The 15,181-nt window shown below is 31.7% G+C and overlaps 1 long non-coding RNA gene across 1 annotated transcript; it reads right to left on the bottom strand.

Annotated features, from left to right (window-relative positions):
• Positions 1–9,759: 9,759 nt before the first annotated feature.
• LOC120264567 lies at positions 9,760–14,144 on the bottom strand. Its single transcript, XR_005537471.1, has 3 exons — positions 14,120–14,144; positions 13,914–14,017; positions 9,760–9,892 (listed from the first exon to the last, which is right to left on the bottom strand). It is a non-coding gene; the product is annotated as an uncharacterized LOC120264567 (long non-coding RNA).
• Positions 14,145–15,181: the final 1,037 nt, after the last annotated feature.

The raw sequence follows: 15,181 nt of genomic DNA, 5'->3' as shown, positions 1-15,181 counted from the left end.
CAATAGCAGAATAAAATTGGGGGTGGTCCTGGTGGAAGTTTGGAGGTAAATTTGGGGAAAAGGTTTGGGATTTTAATTTTGGGGAAAATTAATGAAAGGGCTTCTGAATTTGAGGAAAATAAGAAAACGATTTATTTAAGTGAAATGACTCACAGTGAAACACGTGTTTCACCTTAAGTGAAATGATTTATTTTTTTAAATTACAACTTCTTCGTGGCCCTCGTGGCTTCATCTTCCCAACTCTCAAGCAATCAAGCATATGTTTCATTCTCAACACTCTGTGGTAGGCCGACAGCCAAACTACGGCCTCTTATCCTCTTTCCTCCGGACCTTCGCAGCTCCGCGGCTCCGTCCAATGATGGTTGGACAGTCGACAGCCTTGACCGCAACCCAACTTCAACCCAAACTTAAACTTCATCGAACAGAGGTATTCCAAAATTTTTCGGCCAGCCAGACCGAGCTTCACTCGGGCCACCAACTATGTGGGTTCGCCCTGGGCTTAGCTAGATGGACTTAGAATAGCTCTGTTGCTGATGTTGTTCCTATGTAGGATTTCGATGCTGGTCCTGTATTTCTTTTTATTAAAGTTAATAAATCACAATTTTTAACATAAGTCATGGATCAGTTACAACATACAAAACAAGATATCGAAGCCTAGTCAAAACTACTATGATCTCCTAGTTTCACCAACTATAAAAGTAGAGCCTTACACAAAATACTAAGTTAGCAGGTAGCTAACAAAGATACTAGTATCACCCAGGAAATAGTTTGTTACCTTGTATTTGGATTAGTTTTATTAATATATCTAAGTGGTTTGTTTATTTTTTAAAAAAAATGACAATAATGAAAAATAAAAATATATATTCAAATTTTAGAGTATAGCAGGCTTTATTTGATACTTCTTATATTCAACATTCCTGGAATTTCAACTTAACCTTTCAATACGATGTGAGGACAAAAACATGACGGAGATCAATGTTATAGTCATATGTTCATATGAAGAAGAGTTTTTTTCTAGAAATTTTGGGCACAAGCAATGACTTCATGCCTTAGAAATGAGGTAAAATAAAATAACTCATGCAAACATGGTAATTTTGTTGGCACCAAAAATGATTGTAGACTTGAAACTGGAAACAAATGAAACGAAATTGATCTCTTGGCAGTGAAGTCTTAATTCAAATAGAGTTGGCTGATTTAGATAAAAGGAATGAAAGACATAAATCCAGAATCATGTGGTCTAGGAGCAAAGTATAATACTAAATACATTCTACTTTAAAAACATACATACTCAGATCTCTTCCACGTTGAATAGATTTGTCTCTCCTGGATCGAGAATATGTGAGTATCTAGTCCTCTAATTGTGGTTTGGCACACATTTCCCCAAGGTGGTACCACATGGCGGCATGGAAAACTGAAAATGTCGTCTCTTAAAGACTAAGGGCCTGTTTTTGATACGCCAGAATTATGGCATAATCTGTACAATATGTCATAATTTAATATTTTCTGAGAATTATGCCATATTGGCTGTTTGGGAACTTATTTTAGAGTATAAAATTATGGCATAATATAGGCATTATGGCATAAAAAAATATTCCACTCTTAGTGGAATTTTTTTTTATTGTAAAAAGTCTCTCTCTCTTTTGATCCAGCAACAAGCCACCAGTCCACCGGTGGCTCAGCCAACCTCCGGCCACAGGCCACCGGTCCGGCCGACGGTCCAATCGGCCTCCGATGACACGCCGGTGATCCACCGGTGGTCCGGCAGGCTTCCGGCAACTAGTCACCGGTCCAACCACTAGTCCACCGGCCTCCAGTGACACGCCAGCGATCCATTGGTGGTCCGCCCGGCTAGCCTCCGGTGACACACTGGTGATCCACCAGTGCTCCGGCCGACCTCCGACGACTGGCCACAAATCCACCGGTGGTCTAGTTGCCGATCGATCGATCTCCGTAATTTTTTTTTTTTTGGTAACCAAACACTCATTCTGTAGAACTAAAATATGTTATAATTTCTGTAATAATCACTTTCACTTCCTACATAATAAAATTATGCCATATTTTTTTTATTTTGCAGCCAAACAAGCCCTAAGGGTTGTCAATTTTTGAAATAGTAGAAAATTGAAAATTTTGAAAGTGTTTCTGTCTAAATTTGAGTTTACAATAGCTTTGGGGAGGAGAAGAAAGGTCGGCAAAGAAATTCCATCCCTCAGTCCACCTAGATCCACTATGTGATAGTGGTCCTATTGGATACAATTCCTTCATGACATAGGCCTCCATCCTAAAGGTAGGATTTAGCATGATGCCCTTCACCTCTTGGTAGCAACTCTAAAGCGTAAGAACTTTTTTTATGACCTATGATTTAGTGCTTATGTTTAGGTATGAAATTGCAGAGTTGGGTAGAAGTGAATATTGTCTAATTTCAACCTTTACCTAGATTTGAATACCGTGTTTTGGGCCAATTTGCAAAGCATTGGCAATGGTTGACACATAAGAAGGCCTCTTAGAGCTTCATGTTTCTAGACTAAGTGTATTAGAAAAGTTCAAATGATTGAGCAAAGAATAGCATGACTTAAATCTTTTTCCTTCTCATGATTTCTCTTTAGACAAACTAGATTTTCCAAAGAGTGACAATTCAAATTTGATTTGCTTAGTTTATGGTTGTTCAATCTAATTTGGGTAGGAGAAAATAGGTGTGCAACTGTAGCAACAGTAGTTTTACTGTTGAATGACATGCTTGTAATAAGTGGGTTTGGTAAGTGTCTTGTTAGGAATAGGTAAGTTTGGTAAGTGTCATGTTTACTACATGATAGTTTGGTATATGTCATGTCATGAATAGCATGACTTAAAGGTTAAGTCTTGGAGCCCATATAAGGCCCCTTGGTGTTTGTAGGAAAGCATGAGCAATTTGAAATAAAAACAAACCCTTGGTTCCATCCATGAGCAATTTGAAATAAAAACAAACCCTTGGTTCCATCCATGAGTAATTTGGAATAACAATCCCAAGCTTTCCATAAACAAATCCTTTTCTCCATCTTCATGTCATCCCTCATGTGAATACGACATCCCTCTCTCATGCATCTCTCTCCATCCACTCACTCTTCTTAAAAAGAAAGCTTCCGCCCTAACCTTTACTTCACTTTGATGTGCCACACCCAAGTAAGTTGAAAGGCATCCCCAACGACCTCTCCATCGATGTTGGCGTGACGTCGGTGTTCGATTCTAGTGGTATCAGAGATACAATAACTTTCTTCGACAACAACCTCAAGGTAATATTTACCATACAGGGGTAAAACACTTAACGGGGTCCCCAACATGTAGATAGTAAGTTTTATCTTGGTAGTATGACTTTTATTTGATCCATGAACCTTATCTTAAAATCTAAAAAGAAAATGAGTTTTGTACAGATCTTTTGAAAAAATATTTTGAGCTTAAAAATGAATCTTTTATGTGAAAAGAGCTAATCTAACTAATATGAGGAGTAAGACAAACTGGAGTACACTAAAAAGTACCTGTCTGAAGGACAGTTGGTCCGTTTAGGGGAAAAAGAGTGTGGAGGTACGTCTGAACTCTGAAAGTTGGAAAGAATGAACTCTCACATATTAAAAGATAATCATTTGAATTGCAAAAAATTACTCTTCTAAGTACTTATGCAAAGTGGAACACTCAGGCTTTGGAAATTGGAGACTCTACAAAGGTGGCCTAGTACCGCAGATACGGAAAGGTTAGTACACTCTAAGACAGTAAGGTTGAATGAGCCGACAGAGAATGTCTATGGTGAACGGAAGATAATTTTTCAAAAACCTATAAAAATTATAAAAACCAACAAAAACCAAAAATCAGTTTTTACTTTCAATAATTATGGATCAAAAAAAGTTATTTACCATGTTTAACTTCTATCATATTACATGTGGATCTTGCTGTTGTATAATAATTCTCTCTTAATTATTTCAAGTTATTGCAAAGTAGTAGTAACTTTTATTTACTGCAAAGTAGAAGTAGATTATAGTTTCTGCAAATCTTATTTCAATTTTATATAAATATCATTGCAAAAAACATAAAAACAAAATAAATCAAAATTTATTTTACTGCAACAAAAACAAAAAACAAAAAATATAACAACAAAATATCAAATCAACAATATCAACATAAATATAAAAAGATAGAAATCATAAAGTCATCAAATTAATAAAAAATGAAATCAAAACAAAAATTAAAACATCAAATTATTAAAGAAACAATAGAGAAAATAATTATAATACAAGTAATATGATGTTTATCCTAATAAACAACATAATAATCTTAATATCTTAAAAAAAAAATCAAATAAAAAATATTCATAAAGAAATAAAAATAATAACTAGAGTCTTAATGGCATTAAAGGTAGCAATACAAATCATCGAAAAAATAATCGAAGAAGTAATATTAACAGAATCATAAAAACAAATATCGATGCAAAAATGGATTTAATTATCAAGAAATTAAATAATTTAGAAACACAATTATTAAAATTAGAAACTATCCTATCTAATGTAGACTATGTAAAAAAACAGTATAAAAGAAAAGGAGAATAGAAAAAATGAAATAGATGACTTATGTAATTAAGTAAAAAATATTCAATTAGGAACAAATCAAAAGATTAGAAAACCAATAACTCCATTTAAAATATGGACTAAAGAAGAATTATTAAAACCACCAGAATATAGGTTAAAATTCCCAAGAAATGAAACATCTACTTGAAACAACGGAATACTATAAAATTGAATTAATAAAAAAATAAGATATTATCCTTTAGAAGAACTAAATCAAAATAACTTAAAAGATAAAATAAAATATCAAAAATATATATGGCTTAATAAAGTAGAAGAATATCTAACAGAAAAATTAAGAATTACAAATGGATCAGAAGAAGAAAAAGAACAATTATAAAATTGGAAAATTAAATTATTACAAGAATTTGATAATATAGAAATTCAATATGTCTAGAGAAACTCAAGAAAATTCAAAAAACAAAACTATAGTAAAAAATATAGATAACATCGGAAGATTTTCTATCTTAAATCATTTAAAATATACAAATCATATTAATATACATCATAAAAGACAAGAAGTAACTTACACAATTGAAGAACAACAAAATAAAGCAAGAAATATGAATATAAAACTAATCCCAAGAGAAGAATTATATAAATTTGGAATATTTGAAACAAAAACAAAAATATGTGAACATTATGATGAAATTGAAATATGTTGTACAAGTGATGATAAACAAATTATATTAGATTTAATAACAGAAAAATCATATAATAAACTTATATCATTAGGCTTTACATTAATCCATTTAGTCCTACTAATGTTAAGAGTAATAAGATTACACAAGAAAGGATTAGGAACAAGAATTTATTAAGCTTAGTAGATATAAGACAAATTAAAAATATGACAAAAGCAACTATAGAATCCATGGAATTAAATATGAATTTTGATCATCCATAAATAATTTATATGACCCCAGACTTTTTAGTTCCACTTGAAACATTTTATAAATATATAAAATTAGTAATAAATTCAAAAGGTTACACCATGATTTCAAATGTAAAAAATTTAATAATAACAAAAACATTCACATGACAATTGACAAACAGTTGTAGAATTAACTATATTTTAACACCTAAAAAAGCAAAATTATTTCTAAAAAACCAAGGACTAAAAGGAATAGAAGGAAAATTTTATCCATCAAAAGTATTAGAAGAAAGTGAATGGAATATTCAACCTATAGATATCCCAACAACATCAAATAGACCAAGTAATGCAGAATTCTATGAAAATACTAATGGTAGTACAAGTATAAGAATGATAAATTATACAAATGAAGGCATAAAAATAGAAGAACTTCAAGTATAAAATGGATTTAATATTTACAACAGATCCAGAATTAATTGAAGAACAATTAAAACCATTAAGAAAATATTTAGGAAGTATAAATAGAACCAGTGACAGATCAAATAAAATAAAGAAGACCAATTTGGCTGATATGTGTTAAAGATTATGTAACAATGAAACAATTTTATCAAATAAGCTCATAAATACAAATAGAAACTAAAACTGTAAAATATGATAATTAAGGAAATTGGATATGGAATATAAAATACATACCAAGAAAAGAATTATATCCATTAGAACATCAACAAAGAACAATCAGATTAAATAAATGGAAAAAATCCCTAGAAGAACAATTTAAATCTATTGAAAGTTGTTATACATGAAAGATTTAATAGATTCAACAGATATAATCTTAATAGATACCTTAATAAGTAACTCAGTTAAATATACAATAAAAGATAATAGAAGTTTAAAAGAAGAAATAAAAGCAAGACAATGTATGTGGTTAAAAGGAGTTAAAAGATATATAACTTTAAGAGATTAGATTCATTATCAAGAAAAATCATTAATAGAAGTAAGAATCAAATCAAAAGAAAAAGATGAAAATGGTAAATCTATTTGGAAACCAACAAAAATAAAATATATAGATTTTCATCAAGATGTATATTTAAAAGATCAACATAGATTATGGAATTACAGATCAAGATTGAAAAATGAATATGATTCCATAAATATTTGTTATGATTAAAAATGAGTAAACAAACTTATAATCTAGATATAAATCCTAAATATCTATTAGAACAATATAACCAAGTTGAAAATTTTAAAAAAATGTGAACATAAATTCGAACCATTTAAAATAAATTATAAAACAAGATGTGATAAATGCTATAAATTCCACATAACAAGACATAGAGTAACATGCTTAAAATGTGAATTATCATTATGTAAAAAATGTGTATTAGACTTATGCAATTTTACTTTTGAAGATCAAAAAATAGAAAAGCCAACCACTAAATTCAGACAAGATAAAGAAATAATTGAACAATTATTAAAAATAATAAAAAATCTTGAAGAAGAAGTCAATAATTTAAAAGAAAAATTACAAAATAAGAAAGAACAAAGTAAAGAAAAATGTATAATTATTCAAGAACAAGAAGAAGGAATTATTTTAGATAAGTCATTAGAAATATATGATAACTAAAAAAAGAAAAATAGATAAGGAAAATACTATAGAATTAGAAACAATGATTAAGTAATTAAAAGAATTTAAAGACAAAATAATATTGAAATATCACATAACCCATTCTAGAAGTAAAATTGTAGATTCATTACAAAATACTATAGATTTAATTACAAAAAGAAAAAGAAGACTTAATGGAGAAAATAATAAATTAAGAGAGAAAAAATTAACAATGTCACAAAAGATTACAAAAATGGAAAAAGAAATAAAAGATATACAAGATAATATGAAACAATGGGAAACTAATAACTATCTAAAACAACAAAAAACAATAGACTTCCCATTCTTACAACAAGAATTTAATCTCTGTTCATCTCCCTCTTTGAATGTAGGAATAGAAGTCTCACAACAAACTGAATCTCCATTGTTCTTATCTCTTTGGGAAACATGTAACTGAAATATGTAATTTGAACATTACCCCATAGTTTGTCCATTCGCATTAGAGAAAACTGTGACTGCAAAACCAGCAGATTCATTTGCGTTTTCTTTAATTGTGGGAACTATGTAACCAAGTCCCTAAAAAGAAACATAAACAGACAAAGGTTTGTTCATTTGGATAATAAGAGTTGTGGCTACAAAACCAGTAGGTCCATACGCGTCTCTTGTTATGGTGAAAACCTGGTTATCTTTAAACCTTAACGACATGCAAAGCATGTAAATTTATTTAAACTAACAAAGTTTATTTTTTGCAGAAATGGCATTCAAAAATTTCTATAATCAATCATCCTCCCTTGAACCTCTGTTAAATCTTCCTATATTCCTACCAAACTCCACTCTAAAATTCAGAACGCAAGCCAACTTAAACCTGTTACCACAAGTTATTCTTGATCAATCTTTGGGCTAATAAACATGACCCAAAAACCCCTTATCTCTTTATTCCACTCCTTAGTAAAATACTTTCACAAGACAAATGAAAAAATAAAAAATCCACCTCATTTACCATTACTGGATACACCCAGTATAAAATTCTCTTTGAAACCTCAAACACTTGACTACATGGTAGAACAAGAAAAGAAAATCAAAACATTAGAAGTTGAAATATCCAAAAAGAATGAAGAAGTCATTATGATCAAGGCTCAACTTCAACAAATTACAAAAGAAGCTTAAGAAATGAAGGAAATTATGATTGAAGAAAGAAAACAAAGAATGGAGAAATTTGAAGTATTTCCAGAACCAATAGAAGAAGTAAAACAACTCATTTTTAAAAAAAAGTGATGGCAGCTCAATATGACCAGTTTATCTCTGAACAAAAAGTACTAAGATAACTTGCAAAATAAGAAATCTTTCCAGCAGGATTTGCAATAGCCGGAAATGTTCTCAGAGAGCTAGCCCATAAAGATACTGGAATGTCAATGTAAAGAAGGTTTTACTATGGTCAAATGTTCCTCTGATATGGCACAATGGCTTGACCAAGAAATCAATGGCGTCCAGATAAAAGCCATCAATCTTCTCAAACATGGTTACCTATCCAGAATTATGCTGACAAGTCTGGAGCAAGCAAATTTTCTAAATGACTATTGGCAACTGATACATCTTTCTACACAAATTCTTCAAAGCTCTTGGACCACAAATTGATGGATATGTAAATCTAGAATTAAATTCAATCCCTCCTTGTTAAGATAAAGGGTTATCCGGATGAAGCAAGGCATCATATCAAGATCACTCTCCTTCGCCATCATAAGCCTGAACAAGAAAGGGTAACTCCTATCAGACTTGAAGATATGATCATTCAAGGAGATATCAAAAGACAAATGAAGCTATGGGGAGTATGTGAAATCTCCACTGATTGGAAGAGAACTTGCCCTACGATTGTTGATAATCAAAGATGTCAAATGGTGCTGGAAACAAAAATCATGAAGATATATGTGGACTAGTATATGTTTCCCATGTACTGTCCTTTTCCAAATCTTATTTCACAAATGCCAGCTACTGAACTACAAATGAAACAAGTCTGCTCATGGGCAAGAGAGTATCGCTTTGGAGATTATTCAAGATTAAGTATCCCACATATATTTTAATGCTACCAAGTCCAGAAGGATATCCAGAAGGCTTGGATGATATTGCTGAAGAAAATTTAGCCAACATGATGGAAGGCTAGACAGACTTTCATTGTTTCAGATTCTTAACTATCCCAACTTACGACATCTTGGTGGACTAAAGCGGTGCTGTTTGTTTTTATTATGTAAAGGAGTCGGTGTTTGTTTTTTTATGTAAAGGAGTCGGTGTTTTTTTTAGTGTGTAAAATAGGTGTGCAACTGTAGCAACAATAGTTTTACTATTGAATGACATGTTGTAATAAGTGGGTTTCGTAAGTGTCTTGGTAGGAATAGGTAAGTTTGGTAAGTGTCATGTTTACTACATGATAGTTTGGTATATGTAATGTCATGAATAGCATGACTTAAGGGTTAAGTCTTGGAGCCTATATAAGGCCCCTTGGTGTTTGCAAGAAAGCATGAGCAATTTGAAATAAAAACAAACCCTCGGTTCCATCCATGAGCAATTTGAAATAAAAACAAACCCTTGGTTCCATCCATGAGTAATTTGGAATAACAATCCCAAGATTTCGATAAACAAATCCTTTACTCCATCTTCATGTCATCCTTCATGTGAATGCATCCCTCTCTCATGCATCTCTCTCCCTCTACTCACTCTTCTTAAGAAGAAAGTTTCCGCCCTAACCTTTACCTCACTTTGATGTGCCGCGCCCAAGTAAGTTGAAAGGCATCCCCAACGACCTCTCCATCGATGCTGCCGTGACATCGGTGTTGGGTTCTAGATAAGGATATTTTTCTGTCAGTTTATTGGTTATAATTATATTATAAACCAATTTCATGAAGCACGGCCAACTTAGCAAAAAACAACTGGTTTCAATTTGATTTTTGGTTAAATTTTTATGTTTTTCAACTTAATGAGATATATTATCAAAAAATTATTGCAAATGATTTGAGTGTTCAAGAGACACCAAAGGAAATTGAGGCTGTCACCAAGGATGAAAACAAAGAACTGAAAGCTGTACTGCTTGAATGAGAATAAGCAAATCAAGTAAACTGATTTTATCTTCATCACAGTTGCCTTGTAGAATGTTTCAATTGACATCATTAAGTATCATAGTTGAACTTAATTTACATCTATGCAATTGATTTGATTTCTAGGTGATGCCTTTTATTTTTCTTTTCTTTGATAGGGGTACTTTATTTGCTATAAAAGAGTTGCCTCAAAATTGAGCTGGGATGTGGAACAAATAAGTTATAGATCAAAATTCGAGGACTCTAAGAAGGATAAAAGATGACTATAGGATGAATAATGACTATAGTCATCTTGATATGAAGATGGATAGTAGTTTAGATGTAATGAGAAAAATGTAAAATCTAATATTTCCTTTGCCCTTGACAAAATGTAAAGGAAAACTTTTTGTAAAGTATGAGCCGCCACCCATGCTTTTGACAAGTATTGACAAAACAATCTCCATCGGAATTCTTATCTACTCCATACAAACTACAAAATTTGGAGCATGACGATTATAGCAGACATTAGTTCATAATCAACTCCAATTTAAGTCCCTTCCTTTATTTGAACATGATCTATAATAACTCTAAATAAATTGAAGAGTGACCCACTTACTTATGTCTTCATAAACTGGTGCCACTTGTATCAGCTATCTCTCTGCGTAGTTCATGTAACTATTAATGATCTGCTATCTCTAAACTCTATGTAAGCTGTTGAAACAATTAATGTAAAGTAATAAAATAGGTAGATGGCACCAAAACCACACAGTCAATGAATCAAACAAAATAATCTAATATTACATGTCCTTTTGAATTTTCTATTGTTAACAAAAACTTTTAAGAAACATGGAAGGTTGCAGAGGGGCTTAAAAATCTTTATTTTTCCTGAAATGAAATGATTAATCATTAACTAAATTCATGAAATCAAGTAATCCAAGAGTGGATTATCCATCCAAGAGCATTGAAAAATAAAAGTGACTACTAGTTAAAAACTAGTTATACCTCATATGATTTATAGTTTCAGACTAGTGGTAGCCTTTTATCACTTTTTCCCTTACAATGGATCACCTACAAGTTAACAAAAAAATATAATTTAACAAGGATTATTTCCACTTTTTTTATAAGTGTTATCATTACAATTCGATATAAAGTTTCACTCGTGTGTGTTTTTTCTTCTTCTTAGGTTCCTCTAGTGTACTTTTTATTCTCTTAGTCCTATGGCCTCCACAACTTCGATTATCCCTTATAGCTACTTCACTAGCACTAGAATAGTCAAAATTCGAGTTGTGATTAGACATATCATCTGTTAATAGACAATATTCTCACCTTAAATGAGACATCTTCACAATATCCTTCATCCTCACACCAAGCACAAAGTAATGGCTGACAACATCTTTATAAGCTTCCTCATATTTAGATGCCTTTGAAATTAATTTCTAGTAATGATGGGGCATACCATGCATCTCCTGCTCTTTGCCACATTAGGGTCTTCTTCTATTGTGGTGGATACTAAAATACAAGTATCTATAGATTGTAAATTTCGTCATCCATCTTTTCATTATATACTTATCTGGAAGCACAAATTTTTTATTTACATCCAAGATATGGAACATGTGGATGCAAGGAATCTTTGAAAATTCAAACTTTTTACAGCTGCACTCAATTGTCTTAATTGAGGAATCAAATGTCACTACGCTAGCATAGCGGGAAGCATCAACATGAATAGCAGAGTAGGTCTTCACATTATTTGTTTCACTTAATAATTCAACCATCATGTGAAGAATCTTATTGTGTTCCTCCTTCAACTTCTAAAAAATAGTAGGAGTATAAAATTACACCATTTATCTCAAGATTGGTTACAACTCTTTTTATAGTACTAAGTAATCCATCATCTTGTAATCCTCTTCAAGCTCTGCATATCGCCTATCTTCAAGAACTCTCTCATCAAATAATTCCTTAACACACCATTGAACCTCTTACTTCTTTGGGTGCTCATCATGTTTTTTTGCCAATATATATATATATATATATATCTTGACCATACACCATCACCCACTTTTTTTTCAAATAATTTAAAAATCATGGGTTCTCTCTTAAATTATATTTTTCATGTAAATTTTCCCATGCTTCAATAAATGATGCTTCATCTTCATAGTCATAAATATTTTGTTGAAATTCGATAGCAAGTGAGCATATACTAGAAAACAAATGTGCCAAGTGTTTGGTTGCATTTTGGTATATATGTTAGATACGGAGGCGATGGTGAGTAGCTAGTAAGGCTATCACTATTGTTTTCACCATATCAACACTCTGCTCTGTTAGAATAGCCATTGGAAGCTTCCCATTCATGAAATCTACGTAACTTCTAAAATAGCCAAACAAATAAATCCACATTCTTTTGATATAGAAGAGCTACACCAAAGACTATTGTTTGACAATGATTATTGATCCCCAACAATAGAGCAAAAGGTCTATTATAATCATTTGTTGAATAAGTAACATGAAATGTAACTACATAACTAAAAACTTCATAATCAGATCTTCCTCCCCCATTTGCCCAAAAAATGTTCCTAATTATCCCTTCATCCTCCAAATGCATATCATACACAAAAAGTTGGTCTTTAAGCTGCATCTTGTTGAAATAGTGCATTATCACTTTATGGAGACCTTTCTTTACCTGTTTCTTAATTTTTTCCCAAAATAATTTTCAATATCTTTTTTTCATAAAACCAACATTCGACCAATCCCCAACCATCTTACTCTGCAAATTGTATATTCTATTATTGTAAGTCTTGCTTCATTAGCCAACTCTATCTACATTACTTAAGATGCACTAATTTTTCGGTGTGATCGTAACATATGTGCAATCTCTTTTTGCGCAAGTTCATGATTGTATTGGCCATCAAAACTTGATACTATAAACTTCCTATTATTTTCTCGTAAAATTATCATATGAGCTAAACAACCTTTTCTTATTTCTACACAATGAATTTTCAAATTTTCATACCGCTTGTCTTGAACACATTTCCTTTCTTTAGAACAACAAAATTGCCTATATATTTCACCACTCCAATGTTATTTTACATTACCCATCCTTTCCTTACACTAAATCAAACTTTCAATTCATACTCATTGTAAAAGGAGTACTCTTCTTCCTCTGTACTAAAGGTTTTACACAACTTGGGGATATCATCACCAAAAATATCACCATTCTATTGCGAAAAAATAAATCCAGTTATTTATTATTTTTTAATTGTCAATATTATGTATCTAATTACACAAAACAGTTAAATTATAAATTAAGATTCTCATTGTCATGACTGCACTGATTCACATTTTTGTCTCTGTCATCAAGTTCTATCATATTTTTCCTTAAATGATATTTCCTATTTTAACACAAGTGACTATAACATAAATCACTTAGTCAACTTCAATAATTTTCCTTCCACAACAACTATGGAGAATGATAACAAGATAGACTTTTACCAATCCTAGAAGATATCAAGATTTGAGGGAGTTTCTGTGCTTTTGTTATTGTCTTTGATTTATCTTCGATTGGATTATTGTTGCACAAAAATGAGGAAATAGTTTCTTAAGTGTTAGGGAATAGATAAACCCTAAGGCTACTTCATTTTAAGATTTTGCATGTTAACTTTCTTATATTGATATTTTGCTTGAGAATTAGTTATATGTTCTTTGATGCAATGATTTCCATGTTTCGAGAGCTCCAAAATTTATGAATGATTCACATGAGTGATGATTGAGAAATGCATCATATGTAGAGCTACCATAGTTGGAGGGAGCTGTGAGTCCACTTGGAGATAAGTCTCTTTGAGGTTGAAATGAAATTCCCGCAATTCTCCCAAGTAGGTTCAATCCTTCTTTGGACTCACTACTCATTAGTACAATCATAGGAAAAGTCAGTTATGAAAAGATTTCATTTGATATCTATATAGGATTAGAATTGATCAACTTGAGAAAAGGATCAGCTTACCTTAGGAACCAGGGATCGATTCTCTGAAAGGAATTAACAAAGTGTCAAATACAGTCATATGATGTCTGTATAAGTTTCATGTAGGAGTAGGTATTAATTATATTAAGAAAGGAATTAGTGCACTTTAGAAATTCCCTCTGTCCAATTTGTTTTAATCACTTTTAAAACATCCAAGTATGGAGCTTAACCACGGTCCTAGGGGGAGTATTTTCTTTTTTTGGTTGTCTCTAGAGTTTTAGCTCTATTTTCCTTATATATTGCTTTATGAATTTTCATTAGTTTTTATTCATTATGATTTTTATTGAGCTAAATAACAGGAGGGTAGCTCATAATAATAATTCAAAGTCATTGTAAGATCGAGAGCCTTACTTTCTAGCACATTATATTGGTTAGCTGATCTATGCAATCGTGTTAACTCATAGGCATAGCCGCTGTCATATCAAGAGCAAAAGTTTTGTAAAATTGGACCCATCTGGCTCTATTTTACTTAATGCCTCGGATTTTCTTCCATATGTAAACTTAAAGAAAAAAATGTATTAAATCATAAAGAAGCTCTACCTAGGATTGGTAAGTTTTTAGTACTGTGTTCCCCCTATATTTTTGGAAACAAAATGAAACCAAAGTAGAACCACACTTGGAGTGAGAATTATAAACAACGATTGATTTGTAAATGGAAAAGAGGAACCAATGAGAAATTTTCAAATTGATCTAGAGGGCTGGGGACAGCACACCCTACTTGATGTAATGCATCGGTCAAGGAAGAAACTGCTTGCTTATAGGGTTGAATTCTTCCAAAGGATACTATTAAAAATATGAAAAGATGCATTGAGTATGCCGAAGAATATTATTTAAAATATAAATTGCTTGCTTATAGGATTGAATTCATCCAGAGTCCATTATCAATAGGTGTAGGGCATCACGTTAAATACCAATTCAAAGATGGAGGCCAAGACCATGAAGACTTTAAAAACCTGGGAGCTAGTGTATTTAATTGGACCACTAGCACAGGGTGGATTGAGATGGATGAAGGGTTGGTGTAATTTATTGACCATTACTCTTCTA

The sequence above is a fragment of the Dioscorea cayenensis genome, chromosome 7 (genome assembly GCF_009730915.1).
Source record: "Dioscorea cayenensis subsp. rotundata cultivar TDr96_F1 chromosome 7, TDr96_F1_v2_PseudoChromosome.rev07_lg8_w22 25.fasta, whole genome shotgun sequence".
Lineage (NCBI taxonomy): Eukaryota > Viridiplantae > Streptophyta > Magnoliopsida > Dioscoreales > Dioscoreaceae > Dioscorea > Dioscorea cayenensis.
This window is presented reverse-complemented; position numbering and strand designations above follow the sequence as displayed.